At 48.7% G+C, this 20,807-nt stretch overlaps 1 protein-coding gene across 7 annotated transcripts in view; it reads left to right on the top strand.

Annotated features, from left to right (window-relative positions):
• The window catches only part of SYNGAP1 (synaptic Ras GTPase activating protein 1), a 2,054,767-nt gene that overhangs the window by 1,185,567 nt on the left and 848,393 nt on the right, over positions 1-20,807 (top strand). Inside the window, exon 1 of one of the 7 annotated variants that reach the window (XM_069635202.1) lies at positions 5,928-6,142. The exons of 5 other annotated variants lie outside the window; for them this stretch is intronic. The gene's annotated coding sequence lies outside the window, so the exon portion shown is untranslated. Of the gene's footprint in view, positions 1-5,927; positions 6,143-6,414; positions 6,437-20,807 lie in introns of those variants that run through there. One more of the 7 variants, XM_069635203.1, reaches the window with a different exon arrangement.

Below are 20,807 nucleotides of genomic sequence, written 5' to 3'. Positions count from 1 at the left end.
AGAGAGCTCGAATGCATATCCGGAATGCAGGGGAGTTCTGCAAAGGATCTTATGGTTGGAGGGGGGTCTTGGTCTCAGGGGTTGCAGGGAGCTTTGCATGGAACTCGCGGATGTACTGAGCTGCCTCTGCCATGGGGTTGGCGAGGAGCGACACGCTTTCCGGCGCCAGCTGTGCGAAGGCATGATGGCGCATGTCAGCGGACGACATGCGCATGCATTCATTAAAAATATTTTTAGAACGTGCTTTCTGGCGCCTTGGGAACGTCCCCCGTAGGATGCGGCGGCAGGCTGCTGGAAGGGAAGCCCGCTTCAGGTGGGGGCAAGGGGGCTGTACCCAGCTCTACGTCAGCCACCAAGGACCAGCCTCTATTAGGGGAACACTGCGCCAGGTGCGTTCTGGCGAAGGGCCGTGAAGCCGCTGGCACTGCCAATGCGAGGAATGCTCGCTACTCACATTCTGCCTTGCCTCCCCCACACCCTCAATCCCGAAACTGTGCTGTAAAACATAGCTTGCTTTGGATAAAAGGTGGGCAACGCGTTATTCTGCCCGCAGCTCCTTGTGAGGTATAGTGTCCGACCCTGGAGCCCACCTTTGCTGAACTTCGCTTTATTGGGGTCACAAAAAGACTGCCAAGAGTCCTGGGTGGGTGAGGGCTAGCCAGATCAAACTGAAGGCCCTGACATGGGTTGTTTGAGGCTGGGGACAGCTGTCATGATGGAGAGGCGGAAGTTAAAAGACAGCTTTGCGAGTCGGAGAGTTTTGATATTGGATATGCAGAGGTGTGGTGAGCGATATATTCTCTGGGCTGGGAATTATCACATGGGGGATGTGGGAGTAGTTGAGGCACAGCTTGAAGAGGATGGAGGGGTGTGACAACAAGAGTTGGACGACAGCCCGGCAAGGCTGGGGATCTCACACAGGGGTAGTTGAATTACAGCTTGGCCACACAGATGCTTTTGACAAAATTCAGTGTTACATGATTAACTGGTCAGGGTGAGGTTTCTGGAAGTCTGCTGTGGTGCCCAGACCCTCTCAGACCTCCTCAGTCTCATTTTCCTCTTTCTCACTCCAGCCACCTGCCGTTTCCAGATCCCTCTAATATCACACTCAATTTCCTATACTATTCACAGCTCTTTCAGATCTCCAGTTTCTTGTAGTTCCCATACTCCACCAGGTCTCTTCAGTCACCTGTAGTCCTCATCTCTCTCTCTCGGATCTCCTCTCGCCACCTGCAGTTCCCAGATCTTTCTAAGATCTCACCCAGTTTCCTGTACTCGTCAGAGTGCTCTGAGATCTCCTCCAGTTTCTTGTAGTTCCCATACTCCACCAGGTCTCTTCAGTCACCTGTAGTCCTCATCTCTGTCTCAGATCTCCTCCAGCCACCTGCAGTTCCTAGATCTCTCTAAGATCTCACCCAGTTTCCTGTTGTCACCAGATCCCTCTCACCTCTCCCCTGGTTCGCTGTCGTACGCAGACCCTCTCAGATCTCTTTGGCCACCTGTCATCCTCATCTATCCCTCAGATCTCCTCATGACATATTCCGTTCACATATCTCTCTCAGGTCTCCCTAGTTTCCTGTAATTCTGGGGGATCCCTTTGAGAAAGATCTGGGGACTACAGGAAACTAGGAGAGATTGGGGAGAGATTTTGGGAGTACACAAAACTGGGGAAATCTCAAAGAGTATGAGAACTAGGAATCTGAGTGAGATCTGAGAGAGATCTGTGGAGTACAGTAAACTGTAGGACATGTGATAGAGATCAGGGGACAACATGAAACTGAGGGAGATCTGGGGACTGCAGGAAACTGGGAAAAATCAGAGAGAGATCAGGGGAGTACTTTGGATTGCAATGAGACAGTTCACAACCTGTTCCGAGTTGGCTGGAGTGAAGGAAGGGAAAGGAGAAAAATGCAGTGTCATCAGCAAAGAGGTGATAGTGAAAGCCAAAGAATGAGATAAGTCTTCTTAGGGCAGCAGTATAGAGGGCAAAAAGCAGCAGCCCAAGAAATGATCTTTTGGGACACCAACAGGGAGTGGGGGTGTAGTCAAAGGTTTGTGAATTCCAGGAGATTTTAAAGGCTCCACCTTCCAAGTAGGAGGTGATCCAGGGAAGAGTAGATTTGCTCATTGGTGATGATGATGATAGGTTATTTACAATGCGCTTAATACCCAGTCCCAGAGGTTTCTAAGCGCGGACCCGGGGATCGAACCTGTGTTGCTCTGTGTCGTCTTGCTTCCAAGGCGAGCACATTGCCTCTGAGCTATCCTCCCGAGATCGGTATCTCTCTGTGGTGGTCGTTATTGCTAATCTATCAGTTAATCTTTGGGTACAATAGCAATTCTCGTGTCAAGCCTCAGCACTAACAGACCATTGCAATGGTAACTCATGCAGTGTAAAAGAGTATTAACATTAGAACAAATCCCCTGCATGCACATCTGCATTGCTACATCTTCCTTGTGGTCTTTATCGCTAATCTCATACCAGTTACTCATTGGGTAAAACATACAATTCTCCTGACAAACATCAGCACTAGGAGACCATTGTCGTAGTAACTACACAGTGTAAATGACTGTTTACATTACAGCAAATACCATGCATGCTCATCTATATTGCTATATCTCTCTTGTGGTCATTGTTACTAATCTCGTACCAGTTGATCAATTTTCCTGACAAGCCTCCGCACTGCGAGACCATTAGAGTGGTTTCTCGTGCAGTGTAAAAGACATGCTTATCTGCCTTGTATACATAATCTCGTACCAGCTGATCAGTGTGTACAATATGCAATTATCCTGGCAAGTCTCAGTGCTAGGAAACTATTACAACGGTAACTGGTGAAGTGTAAAAGATTATGCTATTAGAAGAAATGCCCTGCGTGCTCATCTGCATCGTGAGCTCTCAGTTGTGTTCATTATTGATAATCTCATGCCCGTTGGTCATTGGCTACAATATGTACATTTCCTGGCAAGCCCCAGCACTAGGAGACCATTGTGGTGGCAACTGCACAGTGTAAATGACTTTTTAAATTAGAGCAAATCCCCTGCATGCTCATCTACATTGCTATATCTCCCTTTTGGTTATTATTGCCAATGACATACCAGTTGATCAATGGGTACAATATGCAATTCTGCTGACAAGCCTCAGCGCTGGGGGACCATTACAGAGGTAACTTACACAGTGTAAAAGACTATATTAGAACAAATCCTGTGCATGCTCATCTGAATTGCTCTCTCTCCCATGGGGTTGTTATTGCTAATCTTGTGCAGTTGGTCTTTGGGTGCAATGTGTAATTCTCCTGGTAAGCCTCAGTGCTAGAAGCCCATTGTGGTGGTAACTGCACAGTGTAAAAGATAATTTACATTAGAACAAATCCCCTGCATGCTGATCTGCATTTCTTTCTCACCCTTGTGGTTGTTATTGCTGATACTGTGTCAGTTGGCCATTGGGTACAATATGTAATTCTCTTGGCAAGCCTCAGCACTAGGAGACCATTGTGGTGGTAACTGCACATTATATATGACTATTTACATTAGAACAAATACTCTGCATAATGATCCCCATTGATAGCTCTCTCTTGTGGTCGTTATTGCTAATCTCGTACCAATTGATAATTTGGTACACTGTGCATTTCTAATGGAAAGCCTCCACGCTGGGAAACCATTGCGGTGGGAATTGGCCCAGTGTAAAAGACTATTTACATTAGAAAAAGTCCCCTGCATGCTCCTCTGGATTACTATCTCTCCCCTGGGGTCGTTATTGCTAATCTCATACCAGTTGATCATTTGGTACAATATGTAATTCTCCTGGCTTCCGCACTGGGAAGCCATTAAAGCGGTAAGTGGCACAGTGTAAAATACTATTTACATTACATTACTACAAATCCCCCTACAGGAACCTTCGGTATTGCTATTTTCTGATTTATGGACGTTATTGATTATCTTTCATTCGCTGGAGAGTATTGCAAAGTCTGTTGGACCGACAATCCTCTCTGACATATTTATTGCTCTGTCTGGGGCAATGATGTGGGTTTCATGTGCCACTGCACTTGAGAAACCCCCTCAAACTACCTCCAAATGGTTATGACTGCTTACTCTGAGATCTCACGCCTTCTTTTCAAGTGAAAAATATTTCTCAACAAAATGCTTTGCTTGTCAGAGCTTTGCACGGCTACTGTGGCCGTGACATCATTGTCCACAGGCACTATTTATGAATGACCCACGTGGACTGTCTCCGCGATGACCCTTGTCTAGTTGTCTGTGAAGGAAAAGATTCTTGTTCCATGTCTTTTTGGGGAGGACGCCTCCCCTTTTTTGCAGCGTGTATTCGTTTGGTTTTGTGATCCGCCTTTTTCTCACCTTGGGTGATCTTTGCTTCAGGCAAGATAGCCTGATAGGCTGAGTTCCTACTGTGTAGATCTATGAGTAAGCAGTAGGAGGCAGGTTTAATCTCAGACAGGGCCGCCTTCGCGTTTCATCCAGTGCTTAACAAAATGAGTTCTTTGGCTCTAGCCCTACTATAACAGAAGTGCATAGACCAGCGCAAATTCCGTTTCGGGCTTGCGCAGTATTAGAGGTTACAGTGCTATCTCCTGCCATGTCTCGCCCTCCTGTTGAGCGCAGTGCATATCCCACTGCCACAGAAGAACATCTCTTTTCTGCCCTCAGCTCTGCTCTCGTAACCTGGGCATTTGTCCATTATTACATCAATATACATTACTCTTGCTCATTCATGAGTCATGAGTCATTTATTTGACTTGGCCGGCCCCTTTCTTGTGTTGCCCTTTCGTGGGCCTTCCCAGCTCTTTTGGCGCGCTTGGACTTGATTCCTCCGCCTAACCCCGGGAGGAGGACCCTGCCCCGGTTATCGAACCTCCTCCACCTTGTTCTGTCTTTCCGTCGTCACCTTCAAAGTCTCGCTCACTCGTCCGAGAATGGCTGCCCTGGCCTGGGCATCATATCGCCTAGGCTTGGTTTCATGGAGCGCTTGCTAGCGCTTGCGTCGCGTTTCTCGGATTCGTGGATTGCGATCACGGGGTACTGGCACCCTGTGGCGTGCACGGTGAACACGCATCTCAGCAGCCAGAGCTGACCCCACTGAGCTACTTCACCTCCAATTTGCCGCTTGTGCTCCGTCATATCCTTAATGCGTTTATTGCAATCACCCTCCCCACATCTTCTGCACCCCTTCTTCCCTCTAGCTGCCCCCTTGCTCACTGTCCTGATCCCTTCCCCTATCCGCCAAGGCCAGCCGCTCCCTCCCTCCAGTGTGCAGCCCCTTCCCCCCAGTGGACGCCGGCTCTCGTTACCCTATCGCAGCCCTCTCCTTGCCTCTGTCCTTGCCCTTCCCTCCGCGCCAGACATGCATGACTGGTTCACCCAGGCCAGGTTGTGTTCTTTGCATTTCTCCACTGTAAATGCGGCCTACAAGTACCATCATGCAGACCCCAGAACGGGAGCAGATGTGCCAATCAACGGTACGCTCATTAAGGACGCAGCACTCTGGCCATCTGAGCCCCGCCTGTTAGGATTCCAGTCTGTGACCAGGAGGTTGATGAAAGATCTCGGCCGAGAACACTTAACTTACTGAGCTATCCAGCCAGGAAAGCCTTCATCCTCTGCGCCCGCACTTTCACCCGCGCTACATTCCCGACTGCACCCCTCACCAGAGGAGGTGCTAGTCCTGCCTTAGCAGCCCCTTCCTATTCCCCCACAAAAAAGTGAGCGCCGCCCCAGAAGTTCACCAAATACCCTCTCTGCCCATTCGCCCCCGAAAGGCCCCTACGTCCTTTCGCCCCACCTGTAACATCGTCTGCCCCCCCCCCCGCGCCGCATCCCCTGCCCCCCGCCCCACCCTCACTCGTCCATGCCTCCCCTCGGAGGAGTGAACCCCATCACATCCACAATTCGCGCATTGTTCTGCACCTCAGAATAGGCTCCATGACAGGTGCAGGCGCGCACTCGTCGCCTAGCAACGGCGCGGCATGCTGGATGGAGGCCGCCCTGCCCGAGCATGGCCGGCCGAGCTGGAGGATGCTGAGGCGCACGGCACGGGGGGAGCCCGCCCCAGCCGCCATGCACTCTAGCAGCACCTGGCCAGCGCCGGGGCGCGCCGCGGGGTCTACCATGTCCCCAGGCTGGCACTGAGGTAAGGGGAGATGCCAAGGTAATCTGGGCTGTGACGCGGCCGGGTGGCACCGAGGCAAGGGGGGCTGAGACGCGGCCGGGTGGCACCGTGGCTGGGGGGGGGGGGGTGGCTGAGACGCGGCCGGGTGGCACCGAGGCGGGGGGGTGGGAGAGGGCTGAGACGCGGCCGGGTGGCACCGAGGCTGGGAGGGGGGGGGCTGAGATGCGGCCGGCTGGCACCGAGGCGAGGGGGGCTGAGATGCGGCCGGGTGGCACCGAGGCGAGGGGGGCTGAGACGCGGCCGGGTGGCACCGAGGTAAGTGCTGGTAGGACATGGGTGGGAGGCACCGGCAAGGACGTAGGTGGAGTGGGTCTGAGATGAGCTATGGCAGAGGCGTGCCCAGGTTGTGAGTAAGGTAAGGGGGCTGTGTCAGAGCCCGCACATCCGTGATATAAGAGGGTTCCGCGATGTGGCTGCTGGCACTTAGGAAACAGGGAGCTAAGCTGCGACTGGCCGGAGAGCCAGAGTGGGCAGCATCTGCCCCCTGCCTGAACCCTTGCACGCTCCTTACACTCTCTTCCATCGTCCACCCCCGTGTGCAGGTGTCCGGTCACTTAGCAATGCGTATGCCCACTCAAGTGTCTGCGAGGAGGGGGGAGGCGGGGTGCGTGGGTGAACGCCGTGTGTGAATGCGTTGGGGCGCACGCCAATGTGCACAGAAAATGCAGCGCCATTGGTAGCGGTGTGACTCAACGCACAGAGGAGAGCCTGGGTGGGAGGGTGGGCGAGGGCGGTATCCGTGTATAGGAAGTGATGCCGCACCGCTGTCCAACCACAGCAATGCTGCAGGCATGCCATCAGGATGGGGCCGCAGGTGTCCCCATAAGCTGCGCGTGCTGGTGTGCTCAGCCGGAGGGGGGCTGCGTGCTTTCAGCACACCGTTAGAGATATTAAGGCACGTGGCTTGTCCGTCTGTGCACAGCGGTGGAGCAGTGGTGTGTGTGTGTTTGCCTCATATCTGTCCATGGAATTAAAGCCTTGTCTGTGGCAGCCAGGAAATGAGAAGCCATGTGTTCAATACCTGCGTTTCGTATAACACCCCAACATACTATCATAGCATTGGATATGAGTATGTTATACCTGTGTGTGGTGTAGAACCTAGCATTAGATATGTGTATACAATACCTGTGTGTGGTACAGAAAATAGCATTGCATATGTGTATAGAATACCTGCGTGTGGCATAGAACATAGCATTGGATATGTCTATATAATACTTGTGTATGGTACACAACATAGCATTGGATATGTTTATAAAATATGTCTGTGTGGTACAGAACATAGGATTGGATATGTGTATGTAATACTTGTGTGTGGTAAAGAACATAGCATTGGATATGTTTATACAATATTTGTGTGTGGTACAGAACAGAGAATTACATATTGTGGGATGTTTTTACCCATACATCCGAGCCCTACCTCAAAAACTGTGCAGTACTGACATGGAAAACATCATGATGGCCAGAGCTTCCCAGAAAATTCACAGGGAAGTGCATGAAGAATAGGCTGCCACCCATTTTGCCGATGTTATGGGCACAGAAGGGCACTGTCTAAAACCACCATTGGACTACCCACACAGTAGTCTGAAACCATTGGGAATGGCAATGCTGATTGCCAAAAGCAACCTAGAATTGTGGGGAATTCATTTTCTTAAATCCCAAAAATGGGTGCATTACCAGTACTCACCACTATCAGAAAGCCGGCGTTTTAAAACAACACCAGACTTTTTTCTTTTTCGTGTAAAACTGAATAAATGAACCCAAAACAGGCCAAAGAAAGACTTACTGAGAGGTGGATCCAATGTAAAGTTATATTCTGAAGTGACTTGAATGTTCATAACAAGACTGGCTGAGCTCTGCAGGTCTTTAAAACTACCAAAAATCTAAATGTTTAAAAGAAATGAGTGACCTACTTTTGAGTGTCACATAGGTTGCAATTGTTTTAATGTCATAGTTCTAAACTTAGAATCAGCATTCTAGCTGCATATGTAAACATTGTCTTGACTTAAACTGGGTAACAAAAAGTGACATTTTATCTGAAGCCTGGCTTAAGGAACTGAATTCTGCCCACCAGCTACCCCCAACAGGAGATGAGACTTGCACAACAGCTGTGTTCCCAGGCCTAGCTGCCCTTTTGCTGCTCCCACCAAAAGGGATATGACACTTCCCTGATTGAATTACCTGGGCTCTGCAGGAAATTGAACAAAGCCCTGTCCTGACTCAGGCAAATGTTTTATTATGGGGGCCGTAAAAAGTGGCTTCCTCCTGGAAGGAAAGGGGAGGAGCACTGCCTGTGAGAGCAAGCTGGCTTGGCAGAACTGGAAAAACCAGAAATTCAACCTTGTGCTGGGGGGAAACCACACCCCTGTAGCCAGAATATGGTTTTAGAAAAAGATGAATAACTCATAGTACGGACTTGTCATAATTATTTAAATGATACCATAATTCTTGTGATTTTTCTGCCCACATTTTAAGAGGTTTTTAGAACCGGTGGCATGATCTGGGGGAAAGCTAGCAGTTAAGAGGGTATTACTTAAAATGTATGCATGTTAAAAGTCTGATACTTCATCAATTAATGCCTGCATGCCTTGCACACATTTGGGTAAATTTGAGTAAGAATCTGATATTAGTAACCTGACCAAAAAGTGAAATATGTTGCCATTTCTGAATGCAAGCTCCCAGGAAGAGCAGATTTGGACAGGGTATACCTCCTGTGATATGTGATGGGTGCATGTAATTTTAAACAAATGTGTACCTGTGCAAATATGTCTTTTCGGTCAAAATATAGATTGTGTGTAATTTGACAGGGGTGGGTTCTCTGTACCATAAACAGACCTCATCATGATGACACTTCATTTCATTCCCCCAATCAAGGGGAAGAGGAGGAAGTGGCCAATGACAAGTGGAGAGGGGTAGGGCCTGGGAAGCTAGCCTCTCCACCCATTTTCAAAACACATAAAAGCAGACAGTCAGGACAGATAGGGACATTCAATTCCATTTGCTGCAACGCGCTCTGCCGGACCATACCACATCCAGAGATCCAGACTTCAAATCCATCAATCTCCAGGGAAAGCTGTGCAGAAAGATCCAGACAGAGCAGAGCTGACCCAGACCACTGTTAGCAGAACCAGAGAGCTGACCCAGATCACTGTGAAGTGCCGAGACCAGACCAGAGTCCAGTCTAAAACCCGAACCAGCTCCGTGGCGAGGCCCATTTATTTAAAAAATATATTGTGAGTACCTAGCAGACTGTGCAGAACCAATCTCTTAGTTAAAATAATATAATTCAATCTATTTTAATCTAAGTAGAACTGCCTCCTAACTGTCACCTGTCATTTTGCAAAGCTGTCACTTGTCATTTCTAGTTGCTAGCTGTCACTTGTCTTTTTGAACTTTAAAATTTCAAATCTGAAAAACGACCTTTACCATATCGCTCATATCTCAGTGACCGTTTGTCTTAGAGACTTGCAGTAACTTTCCTCTGAAAGCTTAGACTCTTAGCTTTCCTACGAACCTAGAACCGCATTCCTACCCCCGATACTTTTGCTGCAATCGCGAAAAAAGCACTCGCGAATTTGCCGCGATATGCACATTTCTCCATGTGTGAAAACAGCAGTTTCCTTGCTAAAAATTCGTTTGCCTCTTAAGAACCATCCCTGAATCATTGCTAGAGTGAGCCTGGACTAATATTAACTAGATACCACTCACCCTGAACCTCTAGAGGGAATTAAAAGCATTTTAGCATATTTTTCACTTCATTGCCAGCACATATAAAAGCATTTTGGGCCTGTGTTTCCAACTTCTGTAGTCTAAGCTTGCTGGGGTGAACTGAATTACATTTGATTGTATTTCTGAGAACTGTGTGCTTTCCTTCCATTTCCTTGCATTGCATAAAGGGGGGGAGGGGATTGCCAGAGAAAAGTGATTACATTGTTTTGTTGAAATCATATTGAGTATTTTCTGTATTGCATTTTCATTCAACATTACATCCATCTGAACCCTATAAAGCATTCTCTGCCGCATTATTCTTCTGTCCCTATTTACCAGTGTTGCTATCTTATCCATCCTATAACCACTCATCATTGATTATAAAGAAGTGTGCTAGTGCCGGACTATCCATTATTGATTACTGCTCAGATTAAGTGTGATATTCAATTATTAATTTATTATAAAGTGTGATATATATATATATTGTTTAAATTATCAAATAAACCTTTAAACTTGCAAAACAGAACTACTTCTTGGCTCAGTGGGGTCAGGGGGATTCCAAGAGGGGGGTGTTATATAGGGGTAGTCATCCAGAACGCATGAACTGGACATAAAGATATATCAATAAGGGTTTCCATTCAGTATCCCAGACTAGGCATTGACTCAGCTGTAGTGTTGAATTGAATCCTCTTACAAATTGGGGGCTCGTGCCGGACGTTTGGATTAGATCTATCACTTGTGCAGATTAATACAGCGTGCCAGCTGACCAGATACACATATTCGGTCGGAGCACACGCTGTGTTACGCTGTAAAGCACTCCTCAAAGGAACGCTCTAAGGAAAAGGTCTGTTTTGCAAAAATAAAATACAAACTTCTGTAAGTCAGGAAGGAACTCAAATTCCAGAATGACGACCTTAGTAGACATGAAAATAGCCAGAGAGCACTTCTTACATAAGTTATTTGTGAGAGGTGAGTGGACTCACCAGGACCGCATGGTCTGGTTGCAGGCCATCACGCAACAGGTCACGGAAACAGGGTCAGATATATGGAGAGATCAGGGTCCCTTACATGTGGCCCTGAGTGAACTATACATGGCTCCTAAAGCTAAGGATGAACAAGACAAGATGGTTAAGATAGCGGCATACCTGTACCTATATATGGGAGGCATGCAGGATAAATGTACTGAAAGCCAAGATCTGGCGAATAAGCGACAGATGGCGTTAGAGAAGGTCCAATCTGACCTGGTCTCTTCTGAGCAGAGGCTGCAAGGGAGCCAGGAGTCAGAAAATGAGAGTAGACAGCACATCATTAAAATAAAGAAGGATATGGACATCCTGCAACAGGAAAAGGCTGACCAGGATACCAGATTTCTGGCCTTGCAGAAGGAGTACCAAGAAGGTTTGGACTCCCTACTGCAGAGCCAGAAAAAGCTGGAGCAACAGTTAGACTTCAATAGGGTATGTGCTGAGCAGGTAGTCACCCTGCAAAGCCACCTAGATAGGGAGAAGGCAGAGAGCAATAAACTGCTTCTGAAAGACCTGGATACCCAGGCAGAGTTTGATCAGGAGCGCCTGAAAGCTGGTGCCTTCCAAAGGCAAAGGGACGACCTGGCGGCACAGATGCAGGCTCTTAGTCAGGAAAGGGATACCTTAGGCCAGGAAGTCTGCCACTTAAAAAGGAAAATGGAAGAAAATCACCTGGCCCTCCAGGGACTGGGTGACCTCCAAAAAGAACACCATAACTTGTTAGAGCACACCAGGAAGGTGGAGGATGCTCTGGCAAGAAAGGAGCAGGCCAATTGGGACACAGCTCAGGAGGTAACCCTCCTGCAGCAATGACTGGCCCAGTGCTCCAGGACCAATCAGGAAACGCAGAGAGAGAATGAGGCTCTCTGCCAGCACAATGATAGGCTCCAACAACAGGTAGCGATGCAAGGGAGACTGATAGTCTAGTAAGGCCTTAACTGAGGAACTGAAGGTGCAGGCTCTTGCATTGCAACAGGGAGCAGGGGCGGATAGAGACCAAGTTCGCTGGGAAAGGGAAACTCCTGAGCATAACCTCAGGAGCCCTAGTACCAGAGGCCTTTATCTCTCTCAGTCCCTGGACTCTGCCACCCCCATGTCCCCTGGCGCACATGAGACCGGGCCACAGGGATGGCAGATTACTATCCAGCCAGAAGCATGGGGCTCATAGGCCAGTACCTCCCAGGAATGGATGGGCGGGCATCCGGGTATGGGCACCCAAGCACAGTGCAATTTGATGGGGAACCCCAGGAGAGTACGCCCATTAAGGGCATCCTGAAAACCTCTGCACAGTTAGGTCAGTGGGGGGGGTACCCATCAAATCCTGGCAGCAAGGAGGGATCTGAAGACTCCTCTGAGCGGTACAGGACACAGGAGACCAGGTCCCCACCTTCTGCCAGCCATTCCCAGGCTCGCAGAATCCGGGAAAACCTGGAAGAACAGACGGGAACCTCTGGGAGCAGTGCCTCTGAGTCAGAAGATGAATGGACAAGGGTTACCCGAACCAAAAAGGCCAATAAGGCAAAAAGGGCCTTGATTAAGGACCCATTGAAACAGATTAAGGCAATCAGGAGTGTCATCACGCCTTATCATAAGAACGCCAAGTACTCTGTTTGGGAACACTTGGATCTCTATGAGCAAATGATGGAGACTTTTCATTTGAAGGACAGCCAAAGCTGTATCCAATATGTAAAGTGGACATTCTCCCCAGAGTACTCCAGTTTCTTTGCAGGGCTGGAGGACCAAAATCATTCCAGGTGGTCCACCTATAGGGCGGCCATATTAAAACATTTTTCTGTTCACAGAAATCCCCAAGAGGCTCGCAAGGCAGCCTACAATTTACAATGTGGGGAGGATCAGGCCCCACAAGAATTTGTGCAGGAGTTAAAGCGTGCTTTTGCACAGACCACAAGAAGGGTGCGCACGGATAGCAGAGAATTTATTAATACGTTTTTCCATGCCTTGCCCAAATACATAATGACCCAGCTTGTGAGGGATTTTCATGAGAAAAGATCTTTAGACTGGGTCATTGAACAGGCGACCCGGATCTATGAGGTGCAGAAGCCAATAGAAAATAAAAATAATGCGCCCAAAAACCCCAAAGCCAACAACACCCCTGCTGCTGCCAAGGTGGCAGAGGTAAAGGTCACCCCCGTTTTAGATTTGGAGATGGGGGGGCCTAAAAACCTACCTGCACCTAATAATGCTAGGCCCAGAAGGTCCTCGGGCCAGTCACAGACAGGGAGCCAGGGAGGCAGCCCCACAAATGGGGTCCCTCGCTCTCCTGATTATGTAAGCCCCCGTTACAAGGGAAATCGACTCATCCTGGGTTATGTGTGGACTCCTCCAGCCCAAGGGGGGGGATCCCCAACTTCCCACAGGAGGGCAGAAATTCTCCAAATCCTGGGCAGAACTTTTTCCCCAGGTATCCACCCAATTTCCAACCCCAAAATCATCCATCCTTCTTTCCCCAATTCCCTGAGCCCAGACAACCTAATCCGGGAGAGGGGAGGCCAAGGGTGGAGGGGTATCCAAATCTTCCCAACCAGGGGTACTACCAAAGAAGGGATAGCTACCCTTCCCGGGATCAGCCCAGGGGAGAAAACAGGGCCCCGTATCAGCCTGAGCGGGTTTCCCAGTTAGAGCGCCAGGTCCAAAATATGGCACGGGATCTGGGTCAAATACTGAGGGCGCAGCAGAACCCTCAGATGGGCATGCCGGCACAGAATGCCCCAAATTCTGAACCTGGTACTCCAGAACAATGACGGGGGCAGCACCCCGATAACACACCGGTTCCCAGGGAGGAGGCACAAAGGGAAGGGGGGTGTAAAGCCTTGGAGGAAGCTTCCTTCCTCACTTGTAAACAGCCCCTGGAAACCCAGGAACCGGAAACAAAATCTCCTGCCCCTGAAAGTCTGCCTCCTAAGGAGCAGAGGGGGGGTAGGAGAAACAAAAGACCCAAACAGACACAGTTTGAGGAGGAGGTACAGATCTTCCAATTTGAGGGAGAGGGATCCTCAGAGGATCCTGGGAAAAGGATTTTCTCCTTCAGAGATGGGGGAACTCCTCCCAAAGAAAAATGGGTCCCTAGGGATGCAAATCCAGACTGGGGAGATGTGGAGACTGAGCTACCGCCGCCCACCATCTCATCCCAGAACCAACAGCAAGAAAATCCCCTGGTTCAAACCCATCCTGGTGACTGCCTCCAAAAAGGGGGGGGCGGCCCGGAACCGGAGCCAGGGGAACCCACAATGGCTCTGATCTCCAGTTGCCAACTTTTTCTTTCAGATTCCCAAGGCTCTCCACAGAATTCTGCCCAAATCTCTTCGCTAGCGATGTCCAAAACCAGAAAGTTAGCCCACCAGTTGTCCAGAAATATGCATTATCTGTGCCCCCTTGAGGAGAAGGAGGGAAGATACTATGCCCCGGTACAAGTACAGGGGCAGGGTACAATTTTGGCACTGGTGGACACTGGATCTCAAGCTACCCTTCTGTCCAGAAGGGCCTTTGACGAACTGAATGCAGGAAGGGGAGGGAATTACCAAATTCCTCTCACCTCTCTTCCTGGACAACTCCAGAACTTTGACGGGAAGGAAATTCCCGTCGAGGGGACGGCAGATTTGGACATTAAAATTGGGCGACACAAGTTGAAACACCCGGTCATAGTTGTGACTCCAGAGGGCACCCCTTGTTTACTGGGAAATGACCTCCTGAGGAGGTTGTCACCCTTAATAGATTGCGTAAACAAGGTCCTCTGGACCCAGACTAGCCGACCAATAAAATTAAAACAGAGTGTCAACCATGTTAGTTTAAACGGCACCTGCCACATGGTTGAACAAAAATCTGACCAAGTAGAATTTCACTTCCAGAATAGCCAAATTCCAGACGTGACGGTAATAGCAGTAGGACAACAGACTGGTGATGGAGGGTCCTCTCTATTTCTGAAAATCAACCTTCCTTCCAGTCTAAAGTGGTACTCCACGCTGGAAGGAAACACTCTGAGATTCTATACTAATCCACAATCAGAAACTCCCACTCCTATAGTCCAGAAAGATGTGAAATCAGCTCAGAGCCTGGCTGATGTTCAGCAAATTGGAGAGCAGTTGTTCATCCCTGTCCAATTAAATGATGGGAAGGACTCTGTTCTCGCTCGAGTGTGTGTGAACAACGGTAAGAGCTTCATCAGCGAAGCCATGTTCCGCCAACTCCCAAAAGATCCAGCCATTCCCACATTCAAACTGATAGACAAATGGGAAATGGACCTGGAAGCACCTAATTCCAAACAGCTCCTGCCAAGCAGGTGTATGCTCAAAATCTCCATTGGCAACAAGAGCATAGTCCATAATTGTTGGGTCGTGCGAGACGTCACTGCCGCCTTTTACATAGGCAGTGACATTCTCAATCGCTTTGCCATTAGTTTGGACCTAATAAACCTCAAAGCTTGGTCCCGATTAGCGGATAATCCCATGGGCTTTGATGATCCAGAAAAAGCATTTAGGTCAGCTCAATTGCTACCTTATGCAGTTGAAATTCAGATCAAAGAGGAAGTCACCATCCCAGAAAGGACCCGACAATTCTCCCTGGAAGTGAAAGTTAAAAGAGGACAATATTTGCAAAACCCTGATGCTTACATACATCTAAACGCTTCTCTCCAACAGCAAGGGTTGGGGGTAAACCCAACACCATTAGTCAACATAGAACATGACACCATTCTAATAGAGGTGGATAACAGCGACTTAAAGAGTATTACTCTAGCCTCAAGCACCATTATTGGAATGGCGGTTGATGACTGACATTTTTCCATAGATTTAGGTAATGAACTGTTAGGGCCAATCCCCAAGGACTGCTTTGACAGTGACAGTGATGACAATACAACACCAGACAGGATTTTTACCCGGCATGGGGGGAACTTCCTGGTGTACACTTCTTGCCCTTATGGTAAGGAAGATGTGACTTGTGACTTCAGGAGGGATGAGGTGATTTTCCAGGTCCATGAGGGTTGCCTTTCCCACCTGAAGCCTCCAGTCCAAATCAGCACTCTGACCAGGGACTTCTCCACCCAGCTGGAGGAGGCCGCTGAGATAGCCAAACCAGAAGTCTTTCCAGGCTTCAGGCAGATGGTGGAAGAGAGAGTCAACCTAGCTGATGCCTGTGTGACTCTGGTACAAAAGCAAAAGTTGAAACAAGTTTTCTTGGATTTCCAAGATCTCTTTGCGGTAGACTCATATGACTGTGGTCGCACGGACATCCACACAACAACAATCCCCACGGACCCTGGCATGACTCCTGTGTTTGTGAAGCAATATCGCTTGCCTCTCGCATCAATGGAGTCCCTTACTGAAATAATTAAGAACCTTGAGTCCAGGGGAATAATCCGTCCAGTCCACAGCACCTTCAATAATCCGGTGCTGGGAATATTGAAGCCAAACGGCCAGTGGAGACTCTGCGCCGACCTCAGGGAGCTCAACAAACGGGTCCATACTTCCCGATGGCCTCTGCCCTACATTGACCAAGGGCTGGCCCAGATCCAGGGGTCACAGGTATTCACTGCAATAGACCTGACCAATGGATACTGGACTGTGCCTGTCAGTAGGGAGGACCAATACAAGCTGGCTTTTACCTGTGGGGGCCAGCAGTACACATGGACCCGGACTCCCTTCGGATACCTTAACTCCGGTAATGAGTTCAATATTTTCCTACACAAGGCCATGCCCGACCTGGGTGCAAGGGGTAACCTGGCTTATGTAGATGATGTCCTCATCAAAAGTTCATCTGTGGAGGAACACATAGCGGAGATCCGTTATGTTCTGACCCAGTTGAGGGCCGCCGGAGCAAAACTTTCCTTTCAGAAAGCACAGTGGTGTAGAACCCGTGTTAATTTCTTGGGGCATGAGATTACTCCTCAGGGTCTCTGTCCCCAGGAAAAGAAAGTGGAAGCACTTAAGAAACTGAAAGACCCCACAACTCTGCGGGAACTAAGGAGCCTCCTGGGACTGACTAATTACAGCAGAAAGTTCATTGAGGGCTACGCAGAAATCACCAGACCCCTGATTCATCTCCTGAAGGGGGGGGTCAAGTGGGAATGGGGTCCAGAACAAGCCGAGGCAGTAAGACAACTCAAAAGAAGCCTCTCACAAGCGCCCTGCCTAGCTTACCCTGTCAGAAACAAGGAGTTCTTCCTGGAGACGGGGTTCTCTAATACGTGCTTGACGGCAGTATTTGTCACGCCGCGGGGAAACTGGCGGCTTTGGAAGAAGTGGAAGCTGCGACCGCCATAGCGGATTCCATTACGTTTTTTGTTTTGAGCTTGCGGTGCAGGTCTAGTCGTCGTTGCGACGTACCTGAACCGGTATTTAATCCTTTCCACTTCCGGGTTCAGGTGCGTTGCAACGTACAGTGTTTCGTCCTGTTCCTGCGCCGCTGCTACTTTTCGAAGTTAATTCCTTTTCCCTTCCGCTTCATTAGTTTCTTTCCCTCTTCCAGTCCTTTCGCTCCTTACCTGCTCCGGTTAATTTCTTCTCGCCTTCTTTCTCTCTCTCCCTTGTTCTATTCCGTTCCAATCTATTTCCTTCCCCCCCTTCCGCCTTGATCTTTTCCGTCTATTCTTTTCCCGTCTTTTCTTGTTTTCCTCCTGTGTTCTTTCTCCTCGCTGTTCCTCCAGTTACCCCCCTCTGGCCTCTCTGTGAATTCCCGGATTCCGACCTCTGTCTGCTTTCAAGGATTGCCTCGTCCAGCCCTTTTCTGCTAAGTCTGCTGAGGATTACTGTGTACCGACCTCTGTCTGCCAATTGGATTGCCTCGCCTCATCCTCTACAGTCTACTATTTAAGAACTTTCATCGTTCTGGTTCGTTCCCGATTCCTCTTTCTACTGCATCCTCAGGAGAGTCCATTACATCACTACGCTTGAAGATCTTTATCCTCCGGGGTTTTTTGTGCCTTTGGCTTTTTCCCCTTTGTAAAGCGACTGAGGAGGGCTGCCACAGATCACCCAAAGGGTGTCACTGTGGCGTCCTACCTTGGTCGCCCCTCTCTTCAAAAAAAACAAGGAGGGAAGGCTCGAACTAAGGACAATCCAACGCTAACTCAACGTCGGAGACTTCAAGGTGAGGAGGAAGGGGAGGAAGGGGAGTCTCAGGAGGAAGAGGAGATTACCGACCTTCCTGACAGTTTGCAACGCCCGAATCTAGACATGGCCACTCCACAGCAAGTTCAGGAACTGGTAGCAGCCGTCCAGAACTTGAGCCTAGAAGTCCAGAATTTAAAGGGCACTAATGCAGTTCTACAACAGAGGATGGCAGAGCGAGAACTACCGACAACCGATTTGCCTCCATTACCGTTAGTCTCTGGGAAGTTTGATGGGACGCCCAAAAGGCTAAAAGAGTTCTTAGATGCTTGTCACCTACATTTTTCATTTCGTCCACATGCCTTTACTTCTGGCCATACCAAGGTTGGGTTTATGATAACCCATATGTCTGGCAATGCCTTGGCTTGGGCCACCCCTCTGGTCAATAGAACAGATCCAGTGCTTCTGGATTATGAGGCTTTCAAGACCATGATGAAACAAACATTCCTTCGAACAGAGAGCACTTTTTTAGCCTCCGAGGATCTATTGGACATCCGACAAGGGAATGCAGACTTAATGTCCTATATCACCTCCTTTAAACAGATCGCTGCGGAGGCTGGATGGCAAGAACAAGCTCAGTACGCCATCTTTCGGAGGGGTCTGCGAGAAGAGCTAAAAGATGAACTAGCACGTATCGAACGCCCCTTAAATTTTGCCGATCTTATCACTGCAACACTTCGGATCGATTTCAGGCTGTCTGAACGGCGAGCTGAGCGACGTAAGATTAAGAGTGGTCTTCCGATGCCCCCAGCTACTTCTTCTTCAGCACCCCTTCCTCCTACTCGTCTCTCGCGTGAAGAGCCTATGCAGATCGGCACTACCCGTTCTCCTCTCTCTGCAGAAGAACGAAAGAGGAGGCGTGAAGGAAACCTATGCATGTACTGCGGATCTTCTAATCACCTACTTCGAGAATGTCCTGATGTGCCTCCTAGACGCTCGGGAAATGAGTACCCTCGGTAAATTTGGGGACATATTACCGAGGGAAGGAGTCCAGTCCCTTTGTTACCCTCTCAGTCACCTCATTGGAATGCTCTGACGATGATCGTCTTATGGTAATGACAGTCACTCTTCTGTATGGCCAGACCTCAATCCAGACTCAGGCTCTTCTGGATTGTGGAGCCGCAGGAAATTTCATCGATACCCACTGGGCAGAGAGTCAAGGACTGACTCGGATAGCTAAGACCGAGGATCAAACGGTGGAGGGAGTTGATGGCGAACCTTTGAGGTCAGGCCTTATTACCCATTCTACAGAAGTCCTCACCATGCGTATCATGCAACATACTGAACGCCTTTCTTTTGATATCATCAGAGCTGCTCATTTCCCCTTGATTCTAGGCATTGGATGGTTGCGTCGTCATAACCCTACCATTGATTGGTCTAGGAACCTGTTGAATTTTCATTCAACCTTCTGTAAAGCAAGCTGTTTGCCGAAACCAGACTTTTCTACGATACAGACTTCCTGTGGGATGGAATCGAAGTCCATACATTGCTTACCATCCTATTTGAGCAGTTACGCTGAAGTGGTGGCAGAGAAGATTCCATTAGAGCTTCCTCCTCACAGACCTGAGGATTGTTGCATTGATTTGCACCCTGAGGCTTTAGTCCCTTTTGGTCGCATGTATCCCTTGACTTTGCAAGAAAGACATTATTTGAGAGATTACCTAGACAAGAACTTAGCCAATGAGTTAATCAGACCTTCTAAATCTCCTGCTGGTGCCTCCCTATTCTTCATTCCCAAGAAAGACACGCAAGAACTACGACCCTGTATCGATTACAGAGGATTAAACAAGGTAACCATCAAGGACAGATATCCTATGCCTCTCATCTCTGAAATTGTTCATGCCGTCCAGTCGGCCACAGTGTTTACTAAACTAGACTTACGCAATGCATACCATTTACTTAGGATCCAAACCGGAGATGAGTGGAAGACTGCCTTTAGGACACCTTTTGGCTTATATGAGTATCAAGTGATGCCCTTTGGCCTAGTAAATGCTCCATCTATCTTCCAACGTTTCATGGACAGACTTTTTTCAGATATTCTGGGACACTCTGTCATCATTTATCTTGATGACATATTGGTCTTTTCCCACTCTCAAGTAGAGCATAACACTCATGTCAAGGAGGTATTTCACAGACTCAAAGAAAATCATCTCTCTGTCAAATTGGAAAAGTGTGTGTTTTCAGCCACGTCCATATCATATTTGGGATACATACTCTCCTCTGAGGGTATTGCCATGGACCCTCAGAAGGTCAATGCCATCCTAGATTGGCCGTCTCCTAAGTCCGTGAAAGACATCCAAAGATTCCTGGGGTTATCGAATTTTTACCGGAAGTTTATACCCAACTTCTCTCAACAAGTACTCCCGATGACCGCACTCCTTAAAAAGTCTTCCTCTCCCTTCCGGTGGTCTTCGCATGCCGAAGAGAATTTTCAACAACTCAAGCAAGCCTTCTGTTCAGCTCCCATATTAAGACAACCTGACCAGCTCCATCCTTTTATCGTGGAAACTGATGCATCCTCTGCTGCAATCGGAGCAGTGTTACTACAAGAGCATGAAGGGAAGGAACATCCAGTGTCCTATTATTCCAAGACACTTAACCCCAGCCAACGTAACTACTCTGTGATAGAGAGAGAATTGCTGGCTATGAAATTAGCTTGCACAGAGTGGCGACACCTCCTCCAAGGTGGAGAACACCCTTTTACACTTCGAACGGATCACAAGAATTTGCAGGTATTGCGTCAATTCGAATGTTACAACACACGACAGGCAAGGT

Source organism: Ambystoma mexicanum, chromosome 13, assembly GCF_040938575.1.
Source record: "Ambystoma mexicanum isolate Mex_15411 chromosome 13, UKY_AmexF1_1, whole genome shotgun sequence".
Lineage (NCBI taxonomy): Eukaryota > Metazoa > Chordata > Amphibia > Caudata > Ambystomatidae > Ambystoma > Ambystoma mexicanum.
This window is presented reverse-complemented; position numbering and strand designations above follow the sequence as displayed.